Raw genomic sequence first — 23,692 nt, 5'->3', positions numbered from 1 at the left:
CCAGACTTCATTCTCACCTTCTGAGCACAGAGGAACCAGGGACACACCAACACACGAACAGATCTCAGCACTCATGAGGAGGCTGTTGGCTTCTCCCCAGGACAGAGTGTTTGAAGGACTGCCCCTGTGCCTGCGGTTGACACCAGCCATAAATCCTCTCTGGTCTTGCCAACTGATTGATGGTGGGGAACGAGGCTCTCCAAGCTTGGAGAAAGCAGCTGATGGAGAAGCTGAGTTAATGGGGTGAGGTGCTGGAGTTTGGGGCCCCTGGGGAGATTCATTCCTTTGGAATCAGTGCCATGGGGACATAAGGGCATCCAGCTTCTGGCAGGGACCTGTGTGGTGTGGGAATACCTGGGTTTGTCCACACAGTAATGCCACTTGTGTGAAACACAGACTTATGCCCAAAAGCAGTGCTAGGGATAATGACAGTAACACTCATGGTCCTCCCAGAATCCATTTGTCCTGAGTTCTCCTAGAAAGTGAACCTACAGATCAGTTTGGAGGAGCTTTTGGAAACGTCTTGTTCCCTCTTACAGAATCATAGACTGGTTTAGGTTGGAAGGGACCTCAAAGATCAGCCAGTTCCAACCCCCTGCCATAGGCAGAGACACCTCCCACTAAAACAGGTTGCTCAAGGCCTCATCCAACCTGGCCTTCAACACCTCCAGGGAGGTTGTGGAGCACAAAATCACTGAATGTGATCAAAGATCACAGCCTCCCTGGGCAACCTGTGCCAGTGTCTCACCACCCTCACTGCAAAGAATCTTTTCCTAACACCTAACATCCTCTGCCAGTTTAAACCCATTCCCCCTCATCCTGTCATTACAAGACCTTGTCAATAGTCCTTCCCCAACCTTCCTGTAGCCCCCTTCAGATACTGGAAGGCCACTCTAAGGTCTCCTCAAAGCCTTCTCTTCTCCATGCTGCAGAGCCCCAGCTTTTGTAGCCTGCCCTCATAGCAGAGCTGCCTCAGCCTTCTGATCATCTTCATGGCCCTCCTCTGGGCTCACTCTAACAGTTCATTCATCAACTGTTTCCTTCGTCTCTTGGACTAAATCATCTCCCTCCAAGTGATTGATTCAGGAAATAAAGTCCAGTGGGACAGTGGGTGGACCTCTGGGCCTCCCAGAGCTCACTGAATAGCATCCTCAGCAGCTGGGAATTTTGCTTTGCCACAGGACCTTCAACCACAGGAGACTTATAAATGGAACCTGAAAATCTTACTGATTTGTTAGGTCAGTTGTTAGCACAGTACATGCCAGGCAGTTGTAAATATGAAACCAGACCATTATTCTCTTGTTCCAGAAACCCAGCTAATTCTTTTTGAAGACTCTGCTTCACTTTACATTGTTTTGCTTTATAGGACTCTTCATTTTCCCATTTGGCATCTTACACCGGCAAGAAAAAGCTGAAACCCCTCAAAATCCAAAGGGTTGAGAAGTGACTGTGAGGCAGACTACTCTGTTTTCATTTCCCAAGGTAAGAGGGAAAAAAAACCAAAACCCAGAAAGTAACTTAAAGAAATGTTGCAACATATTTTAGTCTGGTAGAATTCTTACAGTTCAAGGGCTGTTGATCATACCAGGCAAGAAAGTTTGCTTCTGAAGATAATACACCTCATTTTTCAGCCTGATAGTGACCACTCAGTAAAGGTATAAATCTTAACTAGCCTAACAGCATGTTAAAAGGGATGAACCTGCTGCCATTTAGTATAAACACAGACAAAAATATCTTCTGCCATATTTTGGAAACCCATTCTCCAAACAGACTGTTTCAGGTGGTACATATATATCTGAGAGAAGCAGTTAAGAGCTGTGGGGATCTGAAGGGTGGTAAGAGGAGGGAGGACCCACTGGCTGAGGAGTGAGGATGATCCCTGTCCATCCAGCTGTCTCAATAGGAGAGGAAATACTGTCAGCCCCGTTTTACAGCTTGAAAAGTGAGATTTAGATTAAGTGTCTTGCTCAAATTCACACAGGCAATCTTGGATACCACTTTGGGCCCTGCATCCTATTTCAGGCTCTTAATGTAACTGCCCTTCCCCTTCAGTTATTACAAATCCTTCATCCATTTATTTGACTTCTCTGAGTGTTGCAAAGTTACTCACTTCACAACTGAAGGGAATTCCTGGGGTTAAGTGCCCCCAGCACCTTCTGCTATTCCAGCATCTAAACTAAAAAAATACATTTTGTTAAGGTATTACATACTTGATCCAAGCAATGTCAGAAGCCAGTGGATGTGCTGGGTAATCTCAGTGGGCATGCTCATTCCAGATGCAGAATTCCAAAGTGTTTTCAAGTAACACAGTCAGGTTTTGCAGTGTGTTCCTTCTAGCCATGTGGTAGTTTATAGGATGAGACAGCCAAGTGTGTGCTGGGCTACAGCAAGAGCAGTGTGGCCAGCAGGGCAAGGCAGGGGATTCTCCTTCTTTACTCTGCTGTCATCAGACCTCATCTGGAGTACTGTGTGCAGTTCTGGAGCCTTCAACACAAGAAAGACATAGAACTGTTAGAGCGAGTCCAGAGGAGGGCCACAAAGATGCTCAGAGGGCTGCAGCAGCTCTGCTGTGAGGACAGGCTACAAGAGCTGGGGCTCTGCAGCATGGAGAAGAGAAGGCTTAGAGGAGACCTTAGAGTGGCCTTCCAGTATCTGAAGGGGACCTAAACGAAGGCTGGGAGGGACTATTGACAAGGTCTTGTAATGACAGGACAAGGGGTAGTGAGTTTAAAATGGCAAAGGGGAGATTCCAACTAGATGTTAGGAAAGGGTTCTTTGCAGTGAGGGTGGTGAGACACTGGCACAGGTTGCCCAGGGAGGTTGTGGAGCACAGAATCATCCAATGTGATCTTTGATCTTTGATCACATTGATCTTTGATCACATTGAGTGATTCTGTGCTTCACAAGCTCCCTGCAGGTGTTCAAGGCCAGGTTGGATAAGGCCTTGAGCAACCTGTTCTAGTGAGAGGTGTCCTTGCCTATGGTGGGGGGTTGGACCTGGCTGATCTTTGAGGTCTCTTCCCACCTAAACCATTCTACGATTCTGTGACATTGAATCAGAAATATCCCAGGGTGGAGAAAAAGAGGAAATGCTGATGCATGACCCAGGTGTGCTTTGCTGGGAAACAGGTGCCACTATTCCACATTTTTCTACATTTTCATCTAGAATCAGGTCTGTTGGATCTCAAATTTCCTTTTCATGGAAGGATTAGCTTCACAGCACACTCAAGTGAATTTCAGATAAACACTGATATTTGTCTTTTGATAAAAAGAGTTGCTGCAAGATCTGTCCTCTTGTATTGATTTAAATTAGGTTGGCATTTAAATAATCCCCAAATAATCATGATAATGCTTCACAGAGTATTATGAATGTAGGACTTCCCTCTATGAATAGAAGACTTCCCTCTGTGGTTCACATTTTCCACCTGAGGTCTAGGATGAATGATGCTGCTCTAGTGACATTTAAAAAGAAATCAGAATCAGTGAACTGTCTGCTCTGAGTGTGTAAGAAAGACACAAAGACTAAGACATTACTCCATGTTGTTTTAAAACTAAAGAGAAAAGTGCCAGCCCTCATATTCCAGAGCTCAAAAATGATCCCAAGCAGAAATAAAGGCGGAGCTGATCGGTCTCATTTAGCTCTCTAATATTAGCAAAATGCAAACAATAACTTAAATAAAGGGTTTAAAGGAAAATGATATTTCAAAATCCTGTTCAGTGCTAAAAACTGGAGGGTTTAGTAATAAACCAAGCAAAGATAATAAAGATCCTGGGAGGAAAATACAAAGAATCCACCCAGCTTTGTACACTGAATAGGTGAACCAACCCCCCCCCACCCCCGGCACTAGCTGGACTATTTCTACAGGTACAGTGATTCACCTGCTGCACACATTCTTTGTGATCCCTTCAGATTGCAGTGCTGCTCTCCTCATGAGGAGAAATGCAGTTCCAAGTCATGCTGCTGATAGTCTTCTCTTTTTTTTTCCCTTGTTAAACACCTAAATGTTTTAGCCAATGTTACAACTGAGTATTCTGCCACCACAACTGCCGCACGCAGGCGAAAGCCGAGGCGCGGTGGAGTCCGTATTGCTTCCGTGTTAATTTGTGTTTATGTGGTTGGTTTACATATTATTAAAGCCACCCATCTGATCTATAATGGCAGCCCTGCTGACACTGCCTGACCCAGTTTGACAATCTGGATAGAAATTGTAGGGTTGGCTGTTCAATGTCTGTGACTTTAACAGCATTGCTTTGGGCCCGGAATCAATTCTCTCTGTTTACAGACCATTTCACAGCCCTTTACCTGCAACATCACTTGTGTCAGTCCCATAAATACTTTGGTGTATATAATGCTTGAATTAGCATAATGGTTTAGGCACAGGGCTTTAAGCACAAAGAAGGACATGTCAACATGTTCTCTTCACTTAAGCAATTAAGAGCCATTATGCTGCTTCAGTGGAAATATCATCAAGGTTAAAGACAATCCCAAACACCCCTCTAACCTTTTTATTCTGAGTCTAATAAATGAGGCATAGAAATTGAAATGTTAGTAAACAGTGCTACTTGCAAGGTCTTTTTGTATCATGTTTAATCAGACCTCTCATTCACCACTTGTGAAGTGTAAGGCACTTTAACCGTGGTCACAAGGTGAAAGGGTAATTTCCCTTTCTGCAGTGACTCACCTCTTTGCCGTGCATCTGATGTCAAGTTCTGGATGCTCTGATGTGACAGCCTGAAAAGGAAAAAGTAAATGTGTGCATAAGTTACACACAGACTGAGTCTCCCATGGTAACTAAGGACAAAAATCATTGGGTGTAGCTGGCTCTGATTTTTTGTTGGTGCTTACTCCAGGTTATGTAGTTTTCTCTCCCTCTTGTCTAGGACCCAGTGGGAATTTGTTACTAGAATGGCTTTGCATTTAATTTAAGCTGGCAAGATTCAGCTGAGCCCAGATCTAAGCTGTAGTTGCTCATGTATAGGCTGGATGTTGGGAGGAAGTTCTTCACAGAGTGATTGGCATTGGAATGGGCTGCCCAGGGAGGTGGTGGAGGTCTTCAAGAAAAGACTGGATGAGGCACTTAGTGCCATGGTCTGGTTGACTGGAGAGGGCCAGTGGGATCCTGGGGTGTATTAGGAAGAGTGTGTCCAGCAGAACAAGGGAGGTTCTACTCTGCCCTGGTGAGACCCCACCTTGAATGCTGTGTTCAGTTTTGGGCTCCCCAGTTTAAGAGGGACAGGGATCTGCTGGAGAGTGACCAGTGGAGGGCTATGAGGATGATTAGAGGACAGGAGGTCATGGCTTATGAGGAGAGGCTGAGGGACCTGGGACTCTTTAGTCTAGAGAAGACTTATAAATACCTGAGGTCTGCCCAGGAGGGGGAACAGGCTCTGCTCACTTGCTCCCTGGGATAGGACAAGGAGCAATGGATGCAAGTTGCAGGAAAAGAGGTTCTGCCTTAACACAAGAGGGAACTTCTTCACTGCAAGGGTCACAGAGCACTGGAACAGGCTCCCCAGAGAGGCTGTGGAGTCTCCTTCTCTGGAGCCTTTCAAGGCCTGTCTGGATGTGCTCCTCTGTGATCTGTGTCAGACAGGATTGTCCTGCTCTGGCAGGGGGGTTGGACTCGATGATCTCCTTGGGTCCCTTCCAACCCCTAACATCCTGTGAGCCTGTGATCTCGTTGTGGTGAGATACAGCATGGAGGAACCTAGGCACTGAATTTTCATGCCTTGATTTTGGTGGCTGGGGTGGTTTGTTTGGGTTTGTTCTTTACAATTCATTCATGATGCTCATTCCATTGATTCTGAAGGCTTTGAAAAGTCATAGGAAAATGTAGGAGAGAAAGTGAGCAGACAAAGAGAGAGAAACCTTTGGCAGGGAACAGCACAAAGAGGAGGGAAACCCAGTGACATTTCTACAGCCAATGTGGAGCAGCTCAGCAGAGCAATAATTTTTACTCTGATACTGCTGGGACACAAGAGAATAACCACTTCCAAGTAGGGTGGAAGCAAGGCAACCCTTCAAAACACGATGATTCAAGGGGAAAGAATTGCTTCCCTTGGAAAAGTTGACTGGCATCACAAATCCAGTCTGCATCCCCTCTCCTGCAACAGTGTGTGCAGCCCACAGCATATCTTTAGATTAACTAGGCACCAGCACCAGCTTTTGCACCTCACAAGCCTCATCTTTAAGCAAAAGGAACTCCTTTGGTGGTCAAAAGAGCCACTCAGTCTTGAATTGATAACACCCAGAATGAAGTTACTTCAGTGTTTCCTGGACTATGTCTATCTACAAAGCACCCTCCTAAGCTAAATCTTTCTTTTCCTACCACAGTATTTGAAGTGTTTCATGTCTGGAAATACTTGAACTATGATGTAGGTTAACACAAAGGTTAGCGATGAGACAACTTTCTTTTGTTAATGCTTTGGTTAATTGAAAATGTTTATTATTAATGCTTTTATCAGACTGTCATCTAATGTTTAGAGTCACTTCCCCAAAGAGAGCCAGTGGGCAATGTGGGCTACCTGAGTTGTCTAAAGGCTGTAGCAGTTCTATGGCAAGCAGATGTGGTGACTAAAAGCCAGGCTTCTTGAGCATTCACTGCAGTAGCTGCTTTCTAACAGTTACATGTCTCCTTGCTCCTCTGTAAGCTGTCCATCTGCTGGCTTTCCTATCAGGAATCGTGCTGGCCACCTTGACTGCTGGAGTGATTAAGCTTGGAAAAGGCCTCAGTGTCCCAGCACTGTCATGCCCACTAAGCCGTGTCCTGAAGTGCCATGTCTACATGTCTGCGCTTCCCTGGGCAGCCTGTTCAATGCCTGACCACTTTTTCAGTAAAGAAAGTTTTCCTTATAATTTGTTGGGTTCCCCCCTCCCCCCCTTAATTTGTTCATTCATAAAACATGATTCTTATGTTCTCTGAAAAGGGCAGTTTGGATCACTCTTACATCAGTTTTTTGGGACCTCACTGTTCTCAAGAAAAGCAAACTTTTGTGTGGAACATCTCATGGTGTCTGCACCTAAACTTCATTTCCCTTACTTGCTGCCACTCCATGCTGGCATATGGCAGCAGCTGGGAATGACTGTTGCACTCCAGAAGAGATTTAAACAACTCTCACCTTCATTTCAATGCTACCAGCTTAAGCTGCAAACCCAGGAGCCTGATGGAAGAGAATTGCCTTCTTGTTTCAAGCCAACCCCTCAGGACCACCCTGAGAAGGCTGCCAAAATACCACAGAGACTCCCTCAGAACAAGGCAGAGCTGAAATGAAGTTAGGTTGACTTTTGAAAAGATCTAGCTATGCTGACTTTGTAATCAAGCCATTCTGTTCTGCTCTCAATCAGCTTCAATGCAAAGGACAAGCTGCTCAGAGACAGCATAGGTTGCAGTTTGGAAACTGACAATAATAAGCAAACAGTGCAGTCTGATTTCACCTGCTCTCATTCCAGTGTAAAAAATCCCATCAAAGGTTGGTTTGAGATCCGTGGCAATGCCTGGAGGCCAAAACCTTGATTGTGTTCTTAAAAGTTCTGTGCGCTGCAATCCCTGCACTACATATCAGAGGATGCTTGGCAGCTTCTCTTGACTAACCATGAGTGTCACCCACATTCTTCAGGTGAGGGAACCACAGAGCCATAGCCAAAGTGTGCTGAGACATCAGTGCAGAGCCATCCATATTTCATAAGTCAAGGTGTGATAAAATGCTGCAGATTGCACATTCAAGGTGTGCAGGGGCACCAAAGAGCCTCCTGCAATGGAATTTCTCTTCCATGTTCAGATCTCATGAGGCAAAATTGCATTCCTTCCCATAAACTGCTACTCCTCTTCCACTGCAAGTGTGCTTCCATGTTTCCTGAAGAAAACAGGCTGGAAGACAGTCATTTGGTAGCATTTGGAACTTGGATGAGGCAGCAGAGAGGGGAGTCATGCAGAAGGGTCATTGCAGAAAGGTCTCTGCTCTCAGGAGCAGAAGCAGTACACGATATATGCTCCAAATAGCACCTTCCAAACTGACAGAGTTAGTAGTCTCTTTTCTCTTCTATGTTTAGGGCTACAAAGATTGTTTTTTGTATACAGTAACACTTGAGCATCTTTTGAGGATCTCAAAGCAGCTATTAATTAAGCTTCCTAGCACCTATGGGAAGGGAGTAAATAGCCCAACTGCCACTTTATAGAAAGGAAATGACTGGCCAAGGTCATCCGCCGAGGCAGCACCAGGAATAGCAGGAAGGTGATAAAACAAGAATTATACAGCTGCCTTTGCTTCCAAGAAAGATGGCCCAAAATAAGAGCTCACCTGAACTTTCACTCAAATCCAGGGGAAAAGTGTGCAAAGCAATCAGTAAGATTTTTCCCCACCTACACCACTGTTATGTTTTCCAGCCTTAAATGCGAATGCTCTAACTCCATCTGAGACAGGAGCTGTGCCCGAATGAAGGAGTGCAGTAAATGTTGTGCTCTTGGTAGGACTCTTTTAGAAGTGGTTTTATTTTCCTCTTCTGGGAGAATCAGAGCAGTTCTGCAACCCATTGGGAACTGCTTCTTCTTTTGCTTTGGTCTGGAAGTAGTTGGGTGGTTAGTTTTCAGGGAATGCTGGAATGGGCTCCCCAAGGAAATGGTTGAATCCTCATCCCTGGAGGTATTTAAAGACATGGAGTAATGTGGCACTGAGGGACATGGTTTAGCACCGGACTTGGTAGAGTTAGGTAATGGTTGTGGTACTGAGGGATGTGGTTTAGCTCCAGACTTGGTAGAGTTAGGTAATGGTTGTGGTACTGAGGGACATGGTTTAGCACCAGACTTGGTAGAGTTAGATAATGGTTGTGGTACTGAGGGACATGGTTTAGCACCAGACTTGGTAGAGTTAGGTAATGGTTGTGGTGCTGAAGGACATGGTTTATCTCCAGACTTGGTAGAGTTAGGTAATGGTTGTGGTACTGAGGGACGTGGTTTAGCTCCAGACTTGGTAGAGTTAGGTAATGGTTGTGGTACTGAGGGACGTGGTTTATCTCCAGACTTGGTAGAGTTAGGTAATGGTTGTGGTACTGAGGGACATGGTTTATCTCCAGACTTGGTAGAGTTAGGTAATGGTTGTGGTGCTGAGGGACATGGTTTATCTCCAGACTTGGTAGAGTTAGGTAATGGTTGGACTTGATGATCTTGAAGGTCTTTCCCAGCCAAAAGAGTTTTATGTTCTCAGCAATAGAAACAGAGGACTTGAAAGAGAAAATGCTTTGAGCATCATGGCAAAGCTTTAGCTGTTTGAAGCTTACTGGTTAAAGTGCCACAACAGAAGTCCTCTCTTCACCTTCTGAAGCTTAAATACTTCCTGCTTGCATTCAGGTGGATTTAGCACAGTCTGTTGTCTGTGTGGGACCTGCCAGAAGAAGTCATTCCACCCAGAAAGAAGGAGCAGACATAGCCACTACCATTCTCATTGTTTGTCATTTGTACATCCCTGCCCACTTCACCCTGTGGAAGAAAGTGTAATTGAAAGCAGGAGTCAGTTGCTGTGTTTTGAGGGTGGAGTGACTCTGTGATCATTTAGCTCTATCTGGACTTGAACAAATGCTGCCATAAATGCTTATTCCATTCTTTTCTGCATGAAGAAATAAAGAGCACTTGTACAAATGACATGTATGTCAATCTTTAGGTCACAATACTTCCTGCACTTGCATCCCAAGTAGGAGACATCAAGCTAAAGGCATTTAAGAATTAACAGCCTGTACCCAAGACTGGAAATGGAGTTTATAAAACAGGCCGATGAAGATCAGGATTCACTTACATCACATTAAAGCAAATCCATTTATATTTTATTTCCTAGATACTGACTGTAATGTGCATTTTGAAAATAATCAGACTCTGCAGTTCCTGCAGGATGTGTGAGCTTTGTAGGTGAGCTGGTATGGCCTGGTAGACCTTCCATGGAAGAAAGGTCCACCAGAGAGAAGACTACTCTGTGCAGGCAGTTCACAGACTCACACAATTTCTAGAGTGGAAAAGACCTTCAAGATGATGGAGTCCTATCATTAATTTCACACTGACAAGTCCTTGACTAAACCAAATCCCTCAGCACAACATCTCATCACTATGAATTGCTGCGGTTGGAAAGGACCACCAGGATCATGCAGTCCAACCTTCATCCCAGCAGCCTTCATCACCAGACCATAGCCTCAAGCACCACAGCCACTCTCCCTTTAAACACCTCCAGGGATGGTGACTCCAGCACCTCCCTGGGCAGCCTGTTCCAGTGCCTGACCACCTGCTCGAGAAAGAACTTCCTCCCAACAGCCAACCTAAACCTGCTCTGGTGCAACTTGAGGCCATTTCCTCTTGTCCTATCATTAGTAACTGGGTAGAAGAGACCAGCTCCAGCCTCACTACGACCTCCTTTTAGGTAGTTGTAAAGGGCAATAAGGTCCCCTCTCAGCCTCCTCTTCCCCAGACTGAATAAGCCCAGTTCCCTCAGCCACCCCTCACAGGTCATGTTTGCCAGACCTCTCCCCAGCCTCATTGCCCTACTCTGCACCCACTCCAGCCAATCCTGGCTCCCTCAAGTGCCTCTTTACATCTTTTTGTCAATATAGATAAGTTACCAGCAATGTAAGCCTCTATTTACATCCTGCTGGCATGGTCTGACCAAGATGGTGGGAGGTTGCTCCACCTTTGTGCTGCCAGAAAGCAGCTAGAGGCTAACGGGGCTGTAGCCATAGGAAGTGCATGAGGAGCATTGGGCTGAAGCAGTGCTGGGAGCTATACCTGACTGTGCTCCACAGCCTTCCACAGAGGGCTAGGGAGATACATTCCTGCTCTCTCCCCAGTCTCGTTGCCTTTCTCTGCCCCTGCTCCAGCACCTCAATGTTCCTCCTATACTGTGGTGACCAAAACCAGACACAGTACTCGAGGTGTGGTCTCACGAGTGCTGAGTACAGGGGCATGAGCACCTCCCTGCTCCTGCTGCTCACACCATTTCTGCTCCAGTTCTGTGGCAATCCACCAACTGCATCAGTCAGGAGGGTGTCTCTCCACCCTGCACTTGCACATAGATCATAGGGTTCTTCTGCAATGCCCTGAGTTGTACTTAAACAAAGGGAAAAGTTAGCACCCAGCACTCCAGGCAGCACCACTTCTCTCCATTTTGGTACAACTGCTCACTTACAGTGGTATTGCTATCCTGGGTGCATATTAACCATGATTGAAACAACGCCCATTGGAAGTCTTAAAACCTTAACCACCACTTTTACTTCTAAAATAAAGTAAACTGCCAAAAGTTCTGATAAAAGTGACAATTTATATTTTTAAGTAGTACAGACGGATTTTTTCCTATAGCTGTAGACAAAGGAATTCTTACCCAGATAAGTATAAGAGCACCAATAAATTTAAGGTAGCTTATGCAAGTTAGGCACTAATGAATGTCATCTTCTGTTTTGTCATGAAAAAAGATCTTTCTGCTGCTAAAGGAGACTGATTTAGATTATGAATAGCTGTAGTGATTTGCAAAAATGGCTCCAGAGAGATAGACTGAGATTCCATATACTCATGGCACTTGAGGTTTCTGCCCTTTTTGTTGAAAATTAATTTGTCCTGTGGGTTATTGGATTCTAGCTCAGCCAATGTATATTGCTCAGTCATCACAAATTTACTTAAAATTTAGTGGAGCTGAAGTTCATTCAACAAGACAAAAGTCTACAGTGGAAAGCTTCTAAAAACCTCTGTTACAAACTGGCTGGCGGTGTAATTGGGATGGCTGGAATCAAAGCGGCTTCACACAACGGGTTCTAGCTATGAATGTGTGGCTCATTATGTTCAAGAGACCCCTCTTGGTGGTGGAGAAAACAAGTGGATGCTTTACCATCCCCTTGACACAAGGAGCTTTTAGTGCCTTGAACCCCAAACTCACCTTCCTAAACCGAGAAAGGCTGCTTGTAACGTGCGCTGCAGCTTCCTCCGCTGCTGCTTTAATCTGACACATCTTCTTTTTTATGGAACTCTGCTTGTAAAATGTCAAATCCTCCCTTTAAATACCACCCCTTTTATTTTTTTTCCCCCCCTTCCCTCCCCCCTTTTCTTTTTTCTTTCAAATCCTTTCCTTTGTTTACCTTTGATGCATGTTTGCATCCTTGGAATCCCCCCCTGAGCTGGTGCCTTTACTTCTTCGGATTAGACGTTGCCGGTCCTTGTAAATTTGCTATCCCAAAGACAAATAGGCTTAGGTGAAGAAAAGAAATAAGGAAAAAAAGATGTAATTATGTTCAAATCAGCAAGGTTCTCGTTTAAATTAAAAGGCTGTAACTAATGTGATTGATGGATCCAAGTCATCTGTTAGCTTCTGTGCTGGTGAACCTGACTAGCGAATCACCACCAAGAGGGACCCGAGGTAAAGGTTATCTGCAACACAACCAGACAAAGGTAGCTGTGGCACAAAAATTAACCTGGGTGAGGATACAAGGGGGGATGATTAGAGAACAAGCAGCTCTTAAACATTCACAGGAGAGTGGTTTTTCATTAACTATAAAGGATAAAACTCTTCTTGAAGAGGAATAATTCTCCTGTTTTAAGCTTTATCGGAAACAGTTTCATGTCTCATTGAAACGAGGGGGAATTGTACAAAGGAAAATGGGAAGGCAGCTGGAACTGGTGGCATATGTGGGAAAAGCTGGTTCTCTGCACAACCACTCTGGATGCTTCCCTCGGAGGAAACCCATCAACAGTTTGTTTGTGTTCTTTCCACCAGGAATTCTGCATTTAGAAGACCAAAAAGAGAACTCAAAGTTCAGTTTTAAATGTAGTAACCGAATCGCTTCGTGTGCATCTCAGTAAAAATAAGAGGAAAGCTGCATACAAATCCAGGCACAGCCCAGACCTCTGCTCAGCTGACTATTTTTTATCTTTCAATTTGTGGGGTTTTTTTCCCCCCAGCTGTAGGGATACATCTGAATAGAACTGATCAGCGTTAAGCTCTGAGGTTCTCATCTCTGCTTGATACACAATTGCAAGAAATGAGATACAGCACAATAACCAAATCATGACACAATGGGCTGGAAATTTGAGATTAATAAACCTCTTTCAGAAGAGAACTAAATAACTTTTACAGCTTTATCTGTGGCTATTTGTTTCTTTGAAGATTTATGGTGCTTGCAACAGAGATGCATCTTCCCTTTCACTCTTCAGATTAAAGGCAGATGATTTTAAACGGCCTTCTGACTGGCATAACCTGGAATTGCAGATGATCTTCCTTGGCAAAAAGGCTACAAGTGAACTTGCAAGTCAAATGAAAATATCATTAGGTATGTCACGGGGGTCTGAGAAAAGAAATCTGCCTACAGCTAACCGCGATCCGAGCTGATCCTCAGCGTCACGACCTGGCATCCTCAGGCAGCCCTTGAGCAGCGAGGCACAGTCCTGGCCGCCTAACCGCGAATTAAAACTTTCCATGCCGCTGCTGCTGCTGCTGCTTTAATTGATTGATGCGAAAAGTTTAGAAACTAAAACCCAACCAGCTCTTACAAAGCTCCTTTAACCAAGCCTTCTCCTTTGAAAGCGGGCTCCACAATTGAAAGTGGCAGCCCACATTTTTAGGTTTCAAGCAGCTCTGTCATTCTAGGAGGAATGTGTCTGCCACTTCACACGATAGCCTGAGCTGAAAGACATGTACTTTGAATCAGAGAATCAATAGAACACTTAATGGACAATTAGGAGAACAGCTGTAGGACTGTCAAAGGCCCATCTGTACACAGCTCCAACAGCCTCGCCTGGACAGGGCCCTGCAAACACAGCTCGCTGCCCCAGGGCAAGGCTCCCACTGACAAAACCCCCCTTTCATTCCCCACTTCATGTTAATATAGGAGTCTAGGGTTTTTTTTTTCCTCCCCCCCCCCCCCCCCCACTACAAATTTTAACACGTGTAGAAAATTATGGAAATCGCTGAGGCCATTTGTCAACTTATATCATGTGAATTGATCAATAAATTTCAGCACTTTGTTGTTAATGTAGATAAATTTTGGCATTTAATTAAGCTCCAGTGAAAATGTGGCCACTTTGAATTTCAGCAGATGCTACCTTTTCATCTGTAATACAGGGCTACCTTGGCTTGCTAAATATTTATAGACAACATGACAATCCTTAAAAGAGTTATCAGCAGTGGGTTTGCTTCTGAAACAATTAACATTGTTCACAGGAGCTCATGTGGAAAGGCAAAATAAATCCTGAGCAGCAGCTGAAACCATGGCCACGCAGCTCCCTTGCCTGTGTAAGGCGCAGCAATCTATACATGTTCTGAGAGCATTCTGTTTCTAGTGATGATCATAGGTGCACCTTCAATGGCATAAATAGGCACCAAGAGATGTAAATTCAGACAAATGGAGGTACAGATTCCTCTGTGCATTGATACTTGTGCGCTGCACGTAGATCTTTACGGCTATCTCTGTGAATCAGACCTGTGTAGTGATATTTGTCTGTAGTGGAGCTGCTTTGCAATGATGTGATGAGAGAGGGATTGATCCCAGGAATGAACAGAAGGAAACGTTTCAGAACACAAACATTTTATATAGAATAGCTAAGACTTATTGCTGTTTATGGTGATGGTATTTAAACTATGTAAAACGTTTTGTTGTTGTCGTTTGGGTTTCCCCCCTGCTCCCCCTCCAAATTTCTAAGCCCTCAATAATGCAGGGATTAGCCTTTAAACTCTCAGATATTTTTTAAGCACACAGATATTTGGCCAGACAATAAGAAACATAAATGAACATTTTAGGCTTTCTATATGGCCTTAGGGACAGCAGGATGAAATCCTGCCTCTGACAGCCAGAGGCCCCAGACACAGCACTCAGCAGCAAGGCTTGACATGATAAACTGCTGTATCTCATTTGAGTGGGTAGGGGAGGAGGCTGCCTGGTGGTGATATTGCCTGTGCCTCTGGGGTAGGAAAAGCCTTGAAATCCCATTGCTGGTTTTGCTCTAATCCTCCTGACCAAGCAGGCTCCCACCCTGACCTACGATTCTTGTTTATCGTTTAGAGGACAACCGTGCTGGCAACATGAAACTCGTGTGCAGGAGAAACCAGGGAAGAGGGAGAGCAGTGGTGGCCACACATCCCTAATCCTTCTGAAGGACTCTCAGTAACTCAAGCAGACAGGTTCAACATCTTCCCACACTCAGGCTACAAAACAATCCAATATTCCAGCACCAGGCAGATGGGCAGACATGCAGCACCCCATAGGTAATATTCCTTTTGTTTGACTTTCTCAGTTTTCTCTGCTAGGTGAAATAATTTACCTTGGTAAGGGAAAAAAAAGAAGAAGAGAAGGGGGGGTGGGGAAAGAGACCCACTCAGGCACACCAATCATTTTTGAAGTGGAGTTTCTGCATTTGTGGATTTGTCACCCCTGCAGCATGTTTTACTTTCAGGGTTTTGGAGAAACTGGTCAGCAGATTTCTTGAAGTTGTTGGGGAGTGCAGGAAAGAGGGCTGGAATTCTGTTCCAACTGAGCCTAACTGGCTTTTAGCCAAGGATTTACAATTGGCATGGAGAGAGCAGGGGATCCAAGTGCAGTCACTGTGGTTTATGTACAACATTGGAAGCAGAGGGAAATATCTGGACAGCACAGAATACGCTCAGTAAATATGGAACATTCTAACCAAATCTTGAATCATCGACATTATCTCATTGGCCTTTCCTCTCAAACAGAGGCCTTTGTCTCAGCTTACCAAGTGGTTTGTGGGTTTCTTTTTGCATTTCACAGCATACTTCTCCTGGCCTGGATCAACATATGAGTTCATCAGTGCGTGCCTGTGATTCCTGTTCTGCTGGCATCCTCTCCTGCCAAGAAGCAGCACTGTTATGGAGGAACTCATAACAGGCTCTCGCTGCAGCTCCTGTGACTTGGCACCCAGCTGACCTGGGCACAGGCAGGCTCTCCTGACGTGGCTGCACTCCCAGCACCCCCCAAGAGCATGAGCATACGTGTGTGCAAGCACTCATTGCACTTGGGTACATGAAGAGGAGAGTGGATCCAGTGAAGGATGATCCAAAGACTGATGAATCTCCGCAGCCTTGGCTCAGAAGTAGTAACTTCTTCATGGCATGACCCTAAAGTGGACTCTGAAAAGAGGCATGTTGAGATGGTATGTGAGAGTTCCTTTCTTACCTTTCTTTGTGGCCTGGCACAATGGGCCCTGCATTTCATGACAATTTCATTCTGCTGGAATTAGAATCTTAGAGTTGGAAAAGTTGGAAAAGACCTCCAAGATCAGCAAGTGCAAACACTGAGAAGAATCACAGAATCCTTCTTAAATAATTCTTACATTTTAGAATTCTTAAATAATTAGAAGCACTTTGAAAAAAATCTCTCTTAAAGAGATTGAAAAAAAGAAAAATCTCAGGGCCACCTTGGGATGGTTTGGGAGTTACCTACCTCCCCCGACTCCCTTATGAAATCATCCAGACTAGAATCAGCCAGGCTGGAAATTAAGGAATGAAGCTTTATCTTTACAGCTTAGCACAACACACAAGCAGATAGTTACAGTATTTACAGCTATAGACAGAGATATACAAGGTAAAGGTAATACAGAAACAAAGCAGCCCTCCCAGAAATCAGAGTCCCCTGGAGGGGCTCCCAACCACCCTTCCACCTTCTTTCCACCCCTCTGCCTTACAACAGAGTATACCTTATGTGCAAGGAGAGTTTGGAGGATCAGCAAGGGGGGGTAGAAAGCAGAAGGATTAGTTACACAGAAGCAGCCCAGGGAGAAAAACACAGGCACCAACTGTGACAGAGACACAGACACTCTCCCACTGTCTTATCTGTTTTGTGTTCTTGTTTTAATACATGTCAGTAAGCCATTGTTCCCTTTTCACAGCCTATAATCTGATTTGTCTCACTAAAATACTCCAATTAGCCTCAAACTAGCACATACCTGCTGCAGTTAAATTTCGTGGGCACCTATAGTGGATCAGTGGTGATTCCCAGTGCTCAGCTGTTCTGACACTCAGCCTTTCTGTCCATTTCCATAGCAGAAGTGAGCAGAGTGTGGAAAGACACATCCCTGAGCACAAAACTGGCAATGTTAGCCATGCTGTCTCCTTCATAGAATCATAGAATCAAAGAATCATAAAATAACCAGGTTGGAAGAGACCTCTAAGCTCATCCAGTCCAACCTAGCACCCAGCCCTTGCCAGTCAACCAGACCATGGCACTAAGTGCCTCATCCAGGCTTTTCTTGAACACCTTCAGGGATGACAACTCCACCACCTCCCTGGGCAGCCCATTCCAATGCCAATCACTCTCTCTGGCAACAACTTCCTCCTGACATCCAGCCTATACTTCCCCCAGCACAAATTGAGACTGTGTCCCCTTCTTCTGTTGGTGGTTGCTTGGGAGAAGAGGCCAACCGAGGTCACCCCTGAGCATAGTGTCTTCTTCAGTGGAGTGAAAAGCAGTTGCCTCATCTCTGGAGGTGTTTGAGGCCAGACTGGATAAGGCCTTGAACAACTGATTCTAGTTGAGAAGTGTCCCTACCCATGGTGGGGAGGTTGGAGTAGATGATCTCTAAGGTCCTTTCCAACCTGAGTCAGTCTGTGATTTTATTCTGGACAGTTTGAGGCAGCTCTGCTTGTTTCTCAGCCTGGTGGCATTATGAGGAGTAGTTACCAAGTTTTTAATGGTGAAGACTTAAACTGTAGGTAAAAGAGGATTACACTAAGATGAGCCACAAAAAAAAAAACCCATCTAGTAAACAATGCTTGTTTCTGAAGGATGTCAATCACAACAAGCCCATTGGTCAGTTTCCCCAGTTGAGCATTTTGGTGGGAGATGCCTGTTTATCTGATTTATTAGAGCTGCTCCATTGAGACAGGAAGCATTTTCCTAATAAACCTAGAGGTTAGCACCATTGTTTTCAGGGCAGCTGACCCTTGGATTTGCTGTAAACCCAAGAATCATTAGAAATGCTCTGTTGGTTATATTGGAGCATTTCTAATGAATCAGAGGGTCAGCTCTACTGAAATCATGTAAAATCTGGAGATTCATGAGAAAAACTCCATTGAAATGCACAGAGCGTTGCTAATAAATCCAGATTTTAGTGGAGCTCAACCCTGAATCCATTAAAATGGTGTGAAAAAAATAGTTACTGAGCGTGCACCTTAGGTGCTTCTCTTTTTTTTCCTTCTGTCTTAATCTCTCATTTATTTTAAAATGCATTGTAAAAATAGCAAAAGGCAGCAGTGAGGATTTGTTATGCCAAGGCTGCTGCTTCCCCTGCTCACACATCAGCAGACAGACACTCTTGCTGCCAGAAAGACGGCCCCTGGCACCTCCTAACATGCAGCTGGCTCAGGTTGTGCTCAGGCAGCTTCCAGGAAGGGAGACCTGCATGCAGAGGGCTGTGAGCACCTCACACTGCCCCAGGGGCGTGCTCAGACCCGACCTTTACCCTGGTCTCCCCCACTCCATTAGGCACAACCCAAATGAGAATGAGTGTTGGGAGAGGTGCAGAGCTTCAGGTTGTAACTGTCTGAAAGATCATAGAATTATAGAATCAGCCAGGTTGGAAGAGACCTCCAAGCTCAGCCAGTCAACCTAGCACCCAGCCCTAGCCAAGCAACCAGGCCATGGCACTAAGTGCCTCGTCCAGGCTTTGCTTGAACACCTCCAGGGATGGTGACTCCATCACCTCCCTGGGCAGCCCATTCCAATGCCAATCACTCTCTCTGCCAACAACTTCCTCCTAACATCCAGCCTAGATCTCTCCTGGCACAACTTGAGACTGTGTCCCCTTCTTCTGTTGCTGGTTGTGGAGAGCTACTGAGCATCTCAGTCTCCTCTCCATGGGGGACCTCACTGCAGATGGTATCTTGGTTTCCTCCACAGAGCCTTACCAGAGGCTGGAGCAATGCCAGTGCCAGCTCCTAGAAGAAAGCTCCCTGGGTTTCCAGAGCTGTCTGGCCACAGCAGAATCCCCTTGTTCAGGGGTTGCTCTGTCCAAATCTTTAGCTTAGTGTTTAAATGCCAGTTGCCCATGGCAGCTGAAGGCAGTTAATGAGCATAAGCAGCAGGCTGATGGGTACTCTCCTCCCAGCTTTGCAAAGGGCAACTCCCTAAGAATGAGGGAAATGCACACATGATGGAAGGCAGGTCCAATGCCTGGCTTGTGTATCATGGGGAAGAAGCGGAGCCTGAAGTCTGAAGTTGTGCCAGGGGAGGTCTAGGCTGGATGTTAGGAGGAAGTTGTTGGCAGAGAGAGTGATTGGCATTGGAATGGGCTGCCCAGGGAGGTGGTGGAGTCGCTGTGCCTGGAGGTGTTCAAGAAAAGCCTGGCTGGGGCACTTAGTGCCATGGTCTGGTTGCTTGGCTAGGGCTGGGTGCTAGGTTGGACTGGATGAGCTTGGAGACCTCTACCAATCTGGTTGATTCTATGGTTCTATGAAGTGCCATATTCTTTACTGAATAATAGATCATAGAATCATAGAATTGGTTTGGTTGGAAATACCTCCAAGATCATCCAGTCCCAACCATTAACTCAGCATCACCATGGCCATTAAGCCATGTCCCAAAATGCCATCTCCACATGTTTCTTGAACACTTCCAGGGATGGTGACTCCACTACCCCTCTGGGCAGCCTGTTCTAATGCCTGATCACACTTGAAGGAAATAAATTGTTCCTACTGTCCAGCCTAAAAGTCTCCTGGCACATCTTCAAGCCATTTCCTCTCATCCTGTCACCTGATACTAGGGAGAGGAGACCAAACTCCACCTCTCTCCAACCTCCTTTCAGAGAGTTAGATGTGGAAGAGGATGTCCCTGTGGCTGCAGGAAGGGACATCTCAGGTAAAAGGCTTGGTACCAGACACAGGTGTGAGGCAGGTAGGACACCTCCCAAGATGAGTTGCCAGGTACCTTGAGGCCTCCACAGCTCGCTGGTCTAACTGCTGGTGGAGAGATTATGTTGTCTGTAGTTAAAGAGAAACCACAACCTGTTTTCCTCTTCAAGTTAGATGTTTGTCATAATTTACAATCACAAGGCCAGCAATAGAAGGAGATCATTTCATTACTGCCAGGCTGAATTGGCTTTTTCTACCATTTTTACTGTACAAAACCTGGCAGGTTTTCAAGTTTACTTTAAGGCAGCCCCTAAGAGTGTGTGTCCTAAAGATGAGATGGTTTTGGCTTAGTGCAATTTCAGCCATACAGGTAAATTACATATCTCTGGCAGGTGACATCTTCAGCCCATTTGTCTATTCAGCATTGTCAGCTTGATAACTCACTGAAAAATGAGGCCTATGGTAATAAAACTTAGTTATGAATAGTAACATGGGCAGACAAACATGAAGCCTAATTTATTGTTTTACAACATAACAAGAAGGAGTAAACATTGGCACATTAATTTTAAGGGTGTGCACAATTCAGGCCCTCAGCGCCTCTCTGGGATGCTCAGAGCTCTCCTCAGAGCAGAGTTGAAGCTCATTTTGTCAGTTTTGCAGATGAAAGTTGCTGTGGCAAAGTTCTCCTGATGCTGATGCTGCTCAAGCCCACTTCTCTCCTTTTTCAAAGCTAGTGCTTAGTTATTGCACCTCTTCTCTTCCAGAGCACTACTGCCGAAAGGCACCTGCTAGAGACATGGTGCTCCGTGTACCGGCCAGGCACAGCACTGGAGAGGAGTCCTGAGGAGGAGTGTTTGGATCAGTGACCCTCTGACAGCCCCCTGCTCTCAGGTAACTCATCTCAAAAGCTCTGCAAACAGAGACAAGAGGGATGCTTGTACTTACAGGCTCAGACAAAGGAGCCTGAGTGAGTGGCACGGGTTCAGTACACCTGCAGCAGTAGGTGAAAGAGCTGCCTTGATCATGCTGGAATTGAGTAGACCAAAGTTGCATCAAGCCACCTCCTCTTGGTTGTCAAGACAGGGTAAGATATCACCTGAAGAAAGAAAATGGGGGTTGTTGCTTGATGAGAAGCTTGACATGAGCTGGCAGTGATCTCATGCAGCCCAGAAGGCAAATCATGTCCTGGGCTGCGTCAAGAGGAGTGTGGCAGCAAGTCATGAGAAGTGATTCTGCCCCTTTACTCTGCCCTTGTGAGACCCCCATCTCAAATACTGCATTCAGTTCTGATGTCCCCATCATAAGGACACAGAGCTGTTGGAGTGAGTCCAGAGGAGGGCCACAGAGGTGATCAAAGGGCTGGAGCACCTCTGCTGTGAGGATAGGCCAAGGGAGCTGGGCTTGTTCAGCCTGGAGAGGAGAAGACTCCAGGAGGACCTTAGAGCTGCCTTCCAATACCTGAAGAGATCCTACAGGAAGGCTGCAAAGGGACTTTCCATAAGGATGCCTAGCAATAGGACAAGGAATGGTTTGAAGCCAAGGGAGAGTAGGGTTAGACTTCATCTTAGAAAGAAGTTCCTCAGTACAAGGGTGATGAGACTCTGGGGCAGGTTGTCCAGGGAGGTTGCGGATGCCTACTCCCTGGGGGTGCTCCAGGCTAGGTCAGATGAGGCCTTGAACTGCCAAACCTAGTTGAGAGGGCATCTCTGCCCACGGTGGGGAGGTTGGAGTAGATCATCTCTAAGGTCCCTTCCAACCTAAGCCATTCCATGATTTGGACATTGCTGCTCTGTAGCCTGTGAAGTCCTTTAGTTCAGGTTCCCAGTTTAAAGCAATTGGAAGACATTGGGAGAAGCTTCTTCTTAGTTCAAGGTTAAGTCACATGCCACTGAAAACCAGCAAATCATTTTGGACAAAGGAGCATCTTCTCTGTGCTATGGAACACTGGAAACTCCAACACTACCTAAACGTTGTTCAGGGGTCACACCAGCCAGGCTGTGAGGTACTCAAGCATCTACTCACTTCTGCAGCATAACAGCCTACCTTAAATGGCTTTCAGAATAGTTTGCTTAAAAACAGCATGCAACTGTGTCCAGCAGTGTGTCCAGGTGGCCAAGAGAGCCACTGGCATCCTGGCCTGGATCAGGAGCAGTGTGGCCAGCAGGACAAGGGAGGTTATTCTGCCCCTGGACTCAGCACTGCTCAGGCCACCCCTTGAGTGCTGTGTCCAGTTCTGGGCTCCTCAATTGAAGAGAGATGTTGAGGTGCTGGAAGGTGTCCAGAGAAGGTAAGAGGCCTGGAGCACAGCCCTGTGAGGAGAGGCTGAGGGAGCTGGGGGTGTGCAGCCTGCAGAAGAGGAGGCTCAGGGGTGACCTCATTGCTGTCTACAACTATCTGAAGGGAGGCTGTAGCCAGGTGAGGTTGGTCTCTTCTGTCAGGCAAGCAGCAACAGAAGAAGGGGACAGAGTCTCAAGGTGTGCTGGGGGCAGCATAGGCTGGATGTTAGGAGGAAGTTGTTGTCAGAGAGAGTGATTGGCATTGGAATGGGCTGCCCAGGGAGGTGGTGGAGTCACCATCCCTGGAGGTGTTGAAGGAAAGCCTGGATGAGGCACTTAGTGCCATAGAATCATAGAATCAGCCAGGTTGGAAGAGACCTCCAAGCTCCTCCAATCCAAGCTAGCACCCAGCCCTGTCCAGTCAACCAGACCACAGCGCTAAGTGCCTCATCCAGGCTTTGCTTGAACACCTCCAGGGACAGTGACTCCACCATGGTCTGGTTGATTGGCTAGGGCTGGGTGATAGGCTGGACTGGATGATCTTGGTGGTCTCTTCCAACCTGGTTGATTGTATGATTCTGTGAGAGATTCCATCTTCATCACATCCCCTCTGCAAGGCTGTGTGAGGAACTAGGCTTGTGCTTGGGGTTGCTTTCTCTGGGTCCCCATGCTTCCAGAGATATTGGCTCTCCTCAGATGCAGGCTAGACTCTGTTTACTTTATGAATGCACACAGTCAGTGCATCTGCAGCTTGCCAGCTTATGCTGCTGCTCTTTTAGCTGCTCTCTACCTAGACACACACAGACATAGATAAAATGTATATGAAAAGCATATTAAAATCATTCTATCTCAACAGATTTAATTCTTAAATGCTACATATACTTGTTTAATCTCTCATTTCAGAAGTAGGAAAGGTTAGATTATAACATCAGGTTAGCTCTCTTTGAAGCAGGTAATAATTAAGTTGATTCACTGTTGCAATTACTGTCAAATCCCCCTTAATTACCACAGATTTTATAGCAGCTTCATTATACGTCTGCTGTAATGCATTGTGGCCCAAAGGAGAAGTGTTGCAGGAAATTCTGCATAGCATGTATAATTCTAACCTGCAGTTCAAGCTCCTAGTGAAAGCCTCTGCACTAAATTTATCTCCTTTTTTGACATTTCTCCCCCCCCCCCCATTCCTATTCTTTAAAGCAGTTGAGCTGGAGGAACACCACTAAAATATACACCTAACTTCACAAGGGGAAACTGATTTCTTCACAGGAATTAGGGATAAAAATGGTGAAATGATAGAATTAGCAGTGAATTGTTCTTGGGAAACTGCTCAGCAGAAAAATGAAAACCATTTCTGCTCTGCCATCATGGAGGGAAGAAAACTGCCCCAGCCTACAGCTCGCATACCCCTGGACAAGCTGAAAATGGTCTCCCACTGAAAGTGGCTCTTAAGGAGGCAAGAATGTTCTGGACCACAGCGCTCCTACACATCAATATTTTCATCCATTGCTCATTTTACACGTTGGAAACTGGATTCTGCAAGTATCAGGCACATACCCAGCCAATAACTTTGACAGTTTTTATTTCACCTGCATATTGAA

General features: G+C 45.7%; 1 long non-coding RNA gene across 2 annotated transcripts in view; it reads left to right on the top strand.

Moving 5' to 3' along the window:
* Positions 1-13,019, top strand: part of LOC135177823 (uncharacterized) — a 111,714-nt gene extending 98,695 nt beyond the window's left edge. Inside the window, exons 5-6 of one of the 2 annotated variants that reach the window (XR_010303173.1) lie at positions 1,367-1,482; positions 12,736-13,019. This is a non-coding gene — a long non-coding RNA (uncharacterized LOC135177823). Of the gene's footprint in view, positions 1-1,366; positions 1,483-9,344; positions 9,595-12,735 lie in introns of those variants that run through there. The other variant, XR_010303171.1, reaches the window with a different exon arrangement.
* Positions 13,020-23,692: the final 10,673 nt, after the last annotated feature.

Source organism: Pogoniulus pusillus, chromosome 8, assembly GCF_015220805.1.
Source record: "Pogoniulus pusillus isolate bPogPus1 chromosome 8, bPogPus1.pri, whole genome shotgun sequence".
Taxonomy (NCBI): Eukaryota; Metazoa; Chordata; class Aves; order Piciformes; family Lybiidae; genus Pogoniulus; species Pogoniulus pusillus.
The sequence above is the reverse complement of the archived record's forward strand: the minus strand, read 5'-3'. Positions and strand labels throughout refer to the sequence as shown.